The sequence below is a fragment of the Sceloporus undulatus genome, chromosome 1 (assembly GCF_019175285.1).
Source record: "Sceloporus undulatus isolate JIND9_A2432 ecotype Alabama chromosome 1, SceUnd_v1.1, whole genome shotgun sequence".
Classification (NCBI taxonomy): domain Eukaryota; kingdom Metazoa; phylum Chordata; class Lepidosauria; order Squamata; family Phrynosomatidae; genus Sceloporus; species Sceloporus undulatus.
In genome coordinates this window covers 3,814,448-3,825,379 of record NC_056522.1, presented here as the reverse complement: position 1 = coordinate 3,825,379, position 10,932 = coordinate 3,814,448, and the positions used below count along the sequence as shown (strand labels likewise).

Here is a 10,932-nt window from a genome sequence, read left to right as displayed (position 1 = left end):
GAGGTCTGGAAGCTTCATGTCCTCCGGGGAACCTCATTGGGGATACTTGAGTGAGAGGCTATCCCATTATCCGCGGGAGCCTCTAGTTTTGATGCCACGCATCAAAAGCCTTGCCTTAGGCATGCCAGTCTGGTCATGATGGCAGCAGTGCTGATGGTGGTAGTATGGCATAGGGTGTGTGTGTGTGTGTGTGTGTGTGTGTGTGTGTGTGTGTGTGTAAGTGTGTGTATGCACATATCTCGTTCATTCCCTTTCCCCCTCCTTGTGCACCTTTGTTTTCATGAGGTTCAAGTGTGACAAAACCCTTTCTTGGAAAGGTTCCCTTGGAAGGTGCCCAAAAGGGTGCCCAGCTGTTAGTCACCAGACTCCAAGTCAGGTGGCTACTTCAGAGAGGGCTGGACTCACCAGTCCCCATGTGAGTGCACAGAGGAGGTGTGGATGTGTGTGCGCACCTACCGTGTACATATATAGGGGGCCACACTGTCAAGCGACACAGTGCAAAGACTTGAGCATTGTCAGAAGGAGAGCTTGGGACGCGGAGCACACAGACAGGTAAGGCTTTGCTTGCATTTGAACGGCCAGCCAGCTGCTCCAGTTCTCTTTGTCTTAGGAGAGTGTTTCCATAGCTCTCCAAGACCCTCTTTTGCTCACCCAGAGCTTGGAAACTGAGACATTTTGGTGGGATGGATCTTCTGGGATGTGTGTGTGCTTTTAGACAGGTTAAATGTTGCTTTCCCAGTGACCTCTTCTTTTTCTATCCTGACCTCTCCATCAAGCCGTTGAAAGATGCTTTGCTCTATTCCCGGAGTTGAAAGAATGCACCCTCTTTTCATAGGTTGTGTCCGGGATGATTTGCTCAGGTCTTGCCTTGGAGAAACCAATGCCTTCTTTATTTTTAAAGCCTCTTTGAAAATGCACCGGAGAGTTTATTGTGGGTAGGGGGAAAGCCCGAGGAAATATTGATCACACTTCCAAACGAGAGAAAGACCAATTTCTCTAACCTATTAGGTGGCATGGAGTGGTATTTTGCTAGCAACACTAGTGCATTGTTTTAAAAAGGAGGAGAAATTCTGTTTTAAAAAGGAGAAAATACGCTTTTAAAAGAATTTACTAGTGTGTTGCTTTAAAAAAACGAATTCTTTGTTTATTTTTTAAAAGAGCTTCTACACACAGACACACAAATAAATAATGAAACATCTTTTTCTGCTTTTCCATCGATCTATCTTTCCCACCCGGCTTTCGGCTGGTCAGTTTTCAGCCCATTTGTTTACAAAAAACTGGCTCTTATTTTTTATGAAGACAAATCCCATGCCCTTCTCCGTCGCTCCTGCTTGCTTTTGTTTCCTTCTCTTATCAAATGTATGGCTCGCATTAAACAGCCGTATGTGGCAAAATGTAATCCGTCCAAAGGGCAGGTGGAACTTTTTGTGGTATTTTAGCACAGTCCCCTAAAATATAGCAGTTCAGACTCCCGTGCAATTTCGCTTAGCACAGCAGCTTCTACCTCTCTCCTTTGTAGGGAAAAAAATTACTCCAAATCCTCATTTATGATATAGATTCCCTGGGATGATTGTACACTTGCAGAAGCGCAAGCAGCGGCGTGTGCATCCGATTGGAAAATTGATGATAATTGGCTAAATTACACGGTGCAGGGCAAGCGTCAAACAAAGACCCAAAAGCCTCCAGCCCCCAAAAGGCACATTCTGAAAGGCAGGGAAGTGTCAAGAAAAGTCATGCCTTGCCGGGCAGAATTCACATTCTGCCACCCTGGTTTCTTTTGTTCTGCAATACATGCCTTTCTGATTATTTTTTTATCATCTCTTTCTCTGTGGCTTTTTGGGAAAGCATTGCTCTTAATTCCATTGTGTTTAAGACTAAACCCTCCATGTCCCATAAATGAAGTTCCAAAGTTGTTGGGTTGGGGGCTGATTTTGGTCAATAAATGGGATGTGGTTGAAAATCTCTATTTACGGGAAATAAACTAAAGGAACTTTGAACGGGGAGGTTTTTAAAGCAGCACGTCTGCCATTGTATTTTCCTGGGATGATTCGCTTTCTCTTTTAGATAGATATGGTTTTTAGAAAGGGATAACACATAATAGAAAATTTCATGAGAATAGAGCAATAAGCTCCATGGAAAAATCAATGGGATCACCTTTCAAGGGGATGTGTTGGCATTTGGGGATGCAAGTTCGTAACATGACCACTATTCAAGGAGGTTCATAGCACTTTCCCAGAAAAAAGCAGGAAGGCTAAAATAATAAATAAATAAAATTTTTATTTATATCCCGCCTCTCTATCAAAGATAATCAAGGTATTGTGCATAAATACTCTAAAGGCACCAGATCCTGTCTGATCTTGGAAGCTAAGCAGGATCTACCCTGGTTAGTAGTTGGATGGGATACTGCCAATGAATATCAGGTGCTGTAAGCTATTTTTCAGAGGAAGGAACTGACAAAACCACCTCAAAGTAGTCCTCGCCTAAGAAAACCCTATGAAATTCATGGGGTTGCCATAAGTAGACAGGTGGCTTGGAGGCACATTTCTTGTTGTTGTTGTGTGCCTTCAAGTCATTTTTGACTTATGGTAACCCTAAGGTGAACCTATCATGCCATTTTCTTAGCAAGTTTCTTCACAGGAGGTTCACCATTGCCATCCTCTGAGGCTGAGAGAGTGTGACTTACCCAGGGTCACCCAGTAAATTTCCCTGGCTAAGCGAGGATTCGAACCCTTGTCTCAAACCACTACACATACTGGCACATACATACACACACACACAAAATACAGGAAGACTGTAACAGTGTCTTCTAGAGAGAACAAAGGAATAAGTGGTGACATGATAGCTATCTTTAAATATCCGAAAGTATGCAGCAAGCTTGTTTTCTGCTGCTCCAGAAACTAGAACACGATCCATTGGATTCAAATTCTAAGAACAGAGATTCCATCTAAACATCAGGAAGAACATGTTGACTGTAAGAGCTGTTCAGCAGTCAGATAGACTGCCTTGGAGGGTGGTGGGCTCTCCTTCTTTAGAGGTTTTCAAACAGAGATTGGTTGGTCATCTTTCAGGAGTGCTTTTGTTGTGGATTTCTGCATGGCAGAAGGGATTGTCTTGATGATCCTTAGGGTCTCTTCCAACTCCAGGTTTCCATTATTTCAAAGCAGGGCTATTCAGAGTGGTACTCAGTGGAGTGATGCCAGTCCACAAGTTACTTATGGTTCCTTGTGAGTTTCCAGATAGGAAGGAAGGAAGGAAGGGTTGTAATGAATGGGCATTGGCATGGTGCTGGTCCCTGGCATACTGGGAGCAGAGAATGGTGCCATTCCTGAGATAGCATGAGAAACATATAAATATAGATATAAAAGTATATAAAAGACTGTGTTCAAATGTGCCATCCTAGTTACAACCATCTTTTAAAATTTTCTTCCCTTGGTCATAATTTTCTGCTAATGATGAGACCCTCCACAAACTCCCTGCAAAGCTTTATATCTTAAAATAAAAATGGGAAGCTGTATTTATCCATCTGCCAATATATATGGGGAAGGAAGAGATGGCTATAGGTGGTTTTTAGCAGGGTTATTTCTCTTTCCCAAAGCTGTTCTCCTAAGCAGTCTTAAAAGGAAGGAGGTCCCTTTCTCTCCTAGCTAAAAAGCATACAAACCTAGCCAAAAATTAAATGATGTGGCAGAATTATTATTATTATTAACCTTTATTTATAAAGCGCTGTAAATTTACACAGCGCTGTACAGTACATACAATCTTTTTAATTGGACGGTTCCCTGCCCTAAGGCTTACAATCTAAAAAGACACAACACAAAAGGAGAAGGGGAAGGGCCAACAGTTCTTCTCTACCTCCGAGGCCTGGATCAGGGGAGATGGACTGGAGGAAGGACATAGCAATACAGGAAATGATTCAATAAAACAGGCAACAAAGGAACATCAAATAGCAAGTGACAATTATGCAATGCCTGGGAACGCTTCTCTGAACAGGATGGTCTTCAACTCTGTTTTGAAGCTGGTTAAAGAAGTGATGGCTCTTGTTTGCGGGGGAAGAAGGTTCCAGGAGTGAGGGGCAGCAAGTGAAAAGGGGCGAATCCAAGATGGGGCAGAGGAAATCATGGGCTGGGACAGCAGACCTTGACTACCAGAACGGAGGGCCCTAGTGGGAAGGTGAGGAGAAAGAAGGTCTGAATGAAACACAATGCTTGACAGTGCCATAAGAATATAATAAAGAAATGTCTCGTGGTGCTGGCCGGTGCTTCCTTGTCAGTGCGGCTGTGAATCCATTCCGGTTTTGGGTCTGAACTTGAAAGGAGATGTGCATTTTGCTGAACCGATTGTGATTAGGTTGTACACCTTGAATCACAGTTCTTTTAATGTTTGGACTTAAACTCAGGGCAGATTTACCACCCCAGTAACCCAGGAGCCGACCAGTTTGTTGGATCTGAGCATAAATGGATCCAATCCAGGGTCCAGTTTCCCACCGTTCCAAAGTAGATGTCTCCAGGAAGCCCATAAGAAGCCCATATTGTGCCAGGGATGAGCACCATGCCTTCCTTCCTTCCTTCTTTCCTCTCTTTCTCCATGCCTCAGTCAGTTGCTCTTCGGAGGCACACAGCAGGTTCCCCGTACTAGCTGCAGCCACGGACGGACTAGCCATGAGTCATGTTGCACCATTCAAGCATCCCTGGACGACTCTGAGGGTTGTTATATTATGCATGCAGATGACAATTGGGTTGTAATATTATGCATATAGAGGCCAGTGTGGTGCAGTAGTCTGAGCGTTGGACTATGACTTTGGAGACCAGGGTTTGAATCCCCGCATGGCCATGGAAACCCACCAGGTGACCTTGGACAAGTCACACTCTCTCAGCCTCAGGAGAAGGCAATGACAAACCCTCTCTGAAGAAACCTGCCAAGAAAATCCTGTGATAGGTTTGCCTTAGCATTTAGGATTTACATTTCCATACTGCTTAATAATGAATGAAGCACTCTCTAAGCAGTTTACAAAGTATTAGCCAATTGCCCCCAACAAACCAGGGACTCATTTTACTGACCTAGGAAAGGATGGAAGGCTGCCTCAACCTGGAGCCCTGGGATCGAACTCACAGCCTTGTGGCTGCAGGGCTGGCATTTAACCACTGCACTACCAGGGTCCCTTAGGGTTGTCATAAGTTGGAAAGGACTTGAACACAACAACAACAACAACAACAACAACAACACGACAAATACAGGTGTCAGGTTAGGTTTCCTTTATCCTTTGGGACCCGTCATATTTGGGATTTGGGATTTTTCTGGATTTTGGAATACAGCTTGAGTCTTCCTCATAAAGAATTCCAAAATCATCCAAAACCCCCAACTTTTTCCATGGGTGGTTGGGATAGGGACACCTTTGCGTTCTGATGGTTCAGTTTACACAAACTTTGTTTAATGCACAAAATTATTTAAAATGCTGTATAACTTTACTTTCAGGTTATGTATATAAAGTGTATAAAGAATTTGGTGTTTAGACTTGGGCCCTATGTCCAAGATTACTCAATATGTACATACAATTGGCCCTCAGGAGATTCACTGTTAGATTACATTAATACCAAATGTAATGAGCTATCCAAGGCACTAAAGAGTAGAGCGCCGCAATAGCTTGGAGGGCTTTGAAGCTACCGAGTAGGTTGTCAGGGCCAAGCAGGGATTTGAATTCGGGTCTCCAGAGTTGTAGTTCAATACTCAACCCACTATGCCACTTTGGGTCTCATGTGCTGTAACTGCAGAATATGAAATGGCCCTTGGGGACAGAGAAGCTGGTCTACTGAAGCAAAAGAGATGTGACCCTCTCCAAGCTGTTCTAAACTGGCTGTAGATTTAGGCCTCTCCAAGGATCCATTTGGTACCATAAGCTGACACACATAATTGTAATCAATAAATATAAGCTCGATGGGCTTTGTTTGTGTTTCTTGTGTGCCTTCAAGTCATTTCTTACTTATGGCAACCCTAAGGTGAACTTATCATGGGGTTTTCTGGGCAAAATTTGTTAAGAGGTTTGTCATTGCCCTCCCCTGAGGCTGAGAGAGCATAACTTGTCCAAAGTCACCAAGTGAGTTTCAATGGCTAAGCTGGGAACTGAACCTGGTCTCCAGAGTCACTGTCCAACACTCAAACCACTATGGGAGGGCAAATGTTGATTGAATATTATAAGGATATTCTTCTGGAGGCAGTGTGGTGTGGTGGTTTGAGCATTGGACTATGACTCTGGAAACCAGGGTTCGAATCCTGGCTTGGCCATGAAAACCCACTGGGTGAACTTGAGCAAGTCGCTTTCTCTCAGCCTTTCTGAAGAAGCCTGGCAAGAAAACCCTGTGATAGGTTCACCTTAGAGTCACCATAAGTCAAAAGTGACGTGAAGGCACACAACAACAATAGCATTAAGAGGATGCTTCTTGACATTGAGTGTGGTATGGTAATGAAACCAATTGCACAGAGAGGTTATGAAGTCTCCTTCTCTGGACATCTTCAAAAGAAGGATGGACAGCTACTTTTTGGGCATGCTTTCTCTGGAGACCCTTCACTGAGTAGCAGAGGAGGACCTCATGGCTTTGGAGGGGTGCGTCTACAGTGTAGATATAATGCCGTTTTGGTTCCACTTTAATGGCAAAGGCTCCATCCTACAGAATCTTAGGATTTGTACTTTTGTGAGTTGTCAGCACTCTTAGGCAGAGAAGGCTAAAGACCTTGTGAAACAACAGATTCAAGGATGGAATTACAGCAATTAAACTGGTGTCCAACTGCATTATTTCTTCAGTGTAGATACACCCAAAGCCTGAAAAACTATGAAACAGAAGACAGAGAGTCCTCCTACTTACTATCACCCCTTCCCTTATTACAACATCACCATTATCATCACCACCACCACCATCATTGTTAATGCTCTCTTGCTTGTTTCCACTTTTCCTCCCCAAAGCTCAAAGTCACATATCTTGCTCTCTTTCTCTCTCATGGGTACTTTATCCACCCAACATCCCTTTGAGGTAGGCTTGAATGAGACCAATTGAATGGGCTCAAGGCCACCCAGCAAGTTGCGTCACTAAATGGAGATATACTGGCCTGTCGGCTTCTGTATTTAAATATCAGTATCCTGTGCTACATCCAAAGATCTTAATCAAACCAATCGACACTGTTTAAAACCATTCAAACCAATAACAATAATTTAAACGGATTCAAAGCAGAAACAAGACAGTTTAAAAACCAATTGAAGCTGTTGAAAACAATTTAAAACCACTCGTCTGTGCAGACTGGGATGGCATCAATTAGGCTGGAAAAACTTTAATAACAAGCCAGGATTTCACTTGGTGCCGGAGTGACACCCGCCCAGATTTTAATTTGGGACCCCCATGTTTTGGACTGCACTACACTGCAACAAGTCAAGGTTCAAATCCATGCTCAGCCATGGAGGCAAGTCACATTCTCTGCCTCAGAGGGAGGTAATGGTGGCAGCTGAAAAAACCCAATCAGAAAACCCCTGGGAGAGGATCTCTATGACTCAAAGGCTGCATCCATACTGCAGAAATAATCCGATTTGACACTGCTTTAAATGACATGGCTCAATGCTATGGAATTCTGGAATTTGTGTTTGGTGAGAGCTTTAGCCTTCTCTTTCAGATTGCTTCAGTGCCATTATTGAGCGCATTTAGCTGGCCTGGATCTGATGTATGGTTTTAATTTGTAATTTTGAAATGTTTTTAATGAAGTTTTATTTATGTATTGCAATTTTTACCCTGTATTTTGTATTTGTCATTGCAATTCTAATCTGTACACCGCTATGATCAACGCGGAATAGCGGTTTATAAATAAAACTTATTAGTATTACTTATTATTATTATAACAAACTGCAAATCCCCAAATTCCATAGCATTGAGCCATGGCAGCTAAAGTGGATTACTTTTGCAATGCAGCCAAACTCAACTTGAAGGCACTTAGCAACAACAGCTTTGGACAGATAATACGGTGTATTGGTTTGAGTGTTGGACTAGGGAGTTTATCAGACAAGGGAAATTGGACGTATAAGCCAATGGCAATCCGAACGCAATCATGGGGCTTAATGTTATTGCGTGATAGACTACCACACACAATTTCAGGCAATGGGAAGTCAGTCCAAACACAATCATGGGGTTTAACGTTATTGCGTGACAGGTGATCACACGCAATTTCGGGCAATGGCAAGCTATTTTCGGGCAATGGGAAGTCACTTTGAACGCAATTCGAATTCACGTAAATTTGCTGAACTAGCGAATTCACATGAATGCGTTCTGGCCCCACTTTCTTTTCATTCGAAATTAAGAGAAGTTCCTCCCATGTCATAACGTCCTAGGACTCAGTAGAGGAGTCCCCTTCCCTGGAGGTCTTTAAACACAGGCTGGATGGCCATCTGTCACAGGGATGGCTTATATTGGGTCTTCCTGCATGGCAGAAGGGGGTTGACTGGATGGCCCTTGTGGTCTCTTCCAATTCGATGATTCTGTGATTCTGAGACCAAAGTTCAGATCCCTGCTCAACCACAGAAACCCCACTGGGTGACCTAGGCCAGGGCACACTCTCTCAGCCTCATAGGGAGGGAAAAACAAACCTGATTTAAATAATACATCTTATCAAGAAAACCTTAGGACAGGCTCAACATAAGTGGGACTGATCATGATGTAGAGCTTTGAGTGTTGAGACTAGGGCTGCATCTACATTGGAGTGTTGAGACTAGGGCTGCATCTACATTGCAGAATTAATGCAGTTTGACACTGCTTTAACTGCCATGGCTCAATGCAAGGGAATTTTGGAATCTGCAGTGTCATGAGATATTTAGCCTTCTCTATCATACAGTTAGGGTGCCACAACAAACTACAAATCCCATAGACTGGAGCCATGGCAGTATAAAGTGGTGTATTCATATAGCATTGTGGCAGCATCCCAAGACTATGGGAGACCAAGATTTGAATTTCTGACATAGAAACCCACTGGGTGACCTTAGGCAAGACCCACTACTACTACTACTACTGTTGTTGTTATTATTATTATTATTGTTGTTGTTATTATTGGAATCATAGAATCATAGAGTTGGAAGAGACCGCAAGGGCCATCCAGTCCAACCCCATTCTGCCGTGCAGGAAATCCAATCAAAGCATCCCCAACAGATGGCCTTCCTCCCAATATAGGGACTCAAGGAGACTATTCTGCTTATACTATTTAGGAGCATAAAAGCATTTGAAACCGAGGACAGTGGATCCTTGGTATCTGCTGGGATTTTGGTTCCAGGACACACATACCACATGGATACCAAAATCCACAGATACTCAAGGCCCATTTTATACAGTGGCATAGTAAAATGGTGTTCCTTGTATCATAGAATCATAGAGTTGGAAGAGACCACAAGGGCCATCCAGTCCAACCCCCTGCCATGCAGGAAATCCAAATCAAAGCATCACCAGCAGACGGCCATCTAGCCTCTGCTTAAAGACCTCCAAGGAAGGAGACTCCACTACACTCTGAGGAAGGTGTGTGTTCCACTGTCGAACAGCCCTTACTGTCAGGAAGTTCTTCCTAATGTTGAGGTGGAATCTCTTTTTCTGGAGCTTGCATCCATTGCTCTGGGTCCTAGTCTCTGGAGCAGCAGAAAAAAAGCTTGCTCCCTCCTCAATATGACATCCTTTCAAATATTTAAACAGGGCTATCATATCACCTCTTAACCTTCTCTTCTCCAGGCTAAACATCCCCAGCTCCCTGAGTCGTTCCTCAGAGGGCAAGGTTTCCAGACCTTTCACCATTTTAGTCGCCCTTCTTTGGACACGCTCCAGTTTCTCAATGTCCTTTTTGAATTGTGGCGCCCAGAACTGGACACAATATTCCAGGTGGGGCCTGACCAGAGCAGTATACAGTGGCACTATTACTTCTCTTGATCTAGACACTATACTTTTATTGATGCAGCCTAAAATTGCATTGGCCTTTTTAGCTGCCGCATCGCACTGTTGACTCATATTCAACTTGTGGTCTACTTGGACTCCAAGACCCCTTTCACATGTAGTTTCATTCAGCCAGGTGTCCCCCATCCTATATCTGTGCATTTCATTTTTCTGCCCTAAATGCAGTACCTTACATTTCTCTGTGTTGAATTTCATTTTGTTATTTTTGGCCCAGCAAATAAAACAGCAAATTCAAAATTTGCTTCTTGGCATTTTGTTTTAAATATTTTAAGCCAGGGATGGCTGAAAGCATTTTATGGATGCAGAATCCATGAATACAAAGGGCTGGCTGTACGGCACACAAACCATTAAAATCCCCTGCTGCACTGTTAATTGTCAAAGTTATATACAAGGTGAGTCTCTTTTATCCAAAATGCTTGTTTTGGATTTTTGGGTGTTGTTGGTTGGTTTTTTTTTAATACCTGTATTTGCATATATGTACGTAGTGAGACATCTTGGAGATGGAACCCAAGTCTAGACACAAAATTCATCTCATATACACATAGCCTGAAAGTAATTTTATACAATACAGTCAGCTCTCCATATCCACAGATTTTTTTTTTCTCCATGGATTCAAGCATCCACGGCCTGAAAATATTTTAAAAATATATAAATCCCCAAAAGCAAACCTTGATTTTGCCATTATATATAATGGAAACCATTTTCCTACCTTGTTGTATTTAATGGGACATGAGGATCCACAAATTTTGGTAACTTTTGCTCTGGATACCAAGGGGCCAATGTATTTTTAAAGCAGTTTGTGAGCATTGATGTAGTCCAAAGAAGAAGAAGAAGAAGAAGAAGAAGAAGAAGAAGAAGAAGAAGAATACTTCCCCAAGCTTGCAAGGAACCACACAGGTCAGGCAGTCCAGTCTTAAGGGCTCCTTTGCACCAAAGGCTGGTTAATGGTTGTGACCAGGCTGCATTAAGTGAG

The 10,932-nt window shown here is 43.0% G+C and overlaps 1 protein-coding gene across 1 annotated transcript in view; it reads left to right on the top strand.

Moving 5' to 3' along the window:
• Positions 1-480: 480 nt before the first annotated feature.
• The window catches only part of PNOC (prepronociceptin), a 64,841-nt gene continuing 54,389 nt past the window's right edge, over positions 481-10,932 (top strand). Inside the window, exon 1 of the mRNA XM_042445033.1 lies at positions 481-552. The gene's annotated coding sequence lies outside the window, so the exon portion shown is untranslated. The remainder of the gene's footprint in view (positions 553-10,932) is intronic.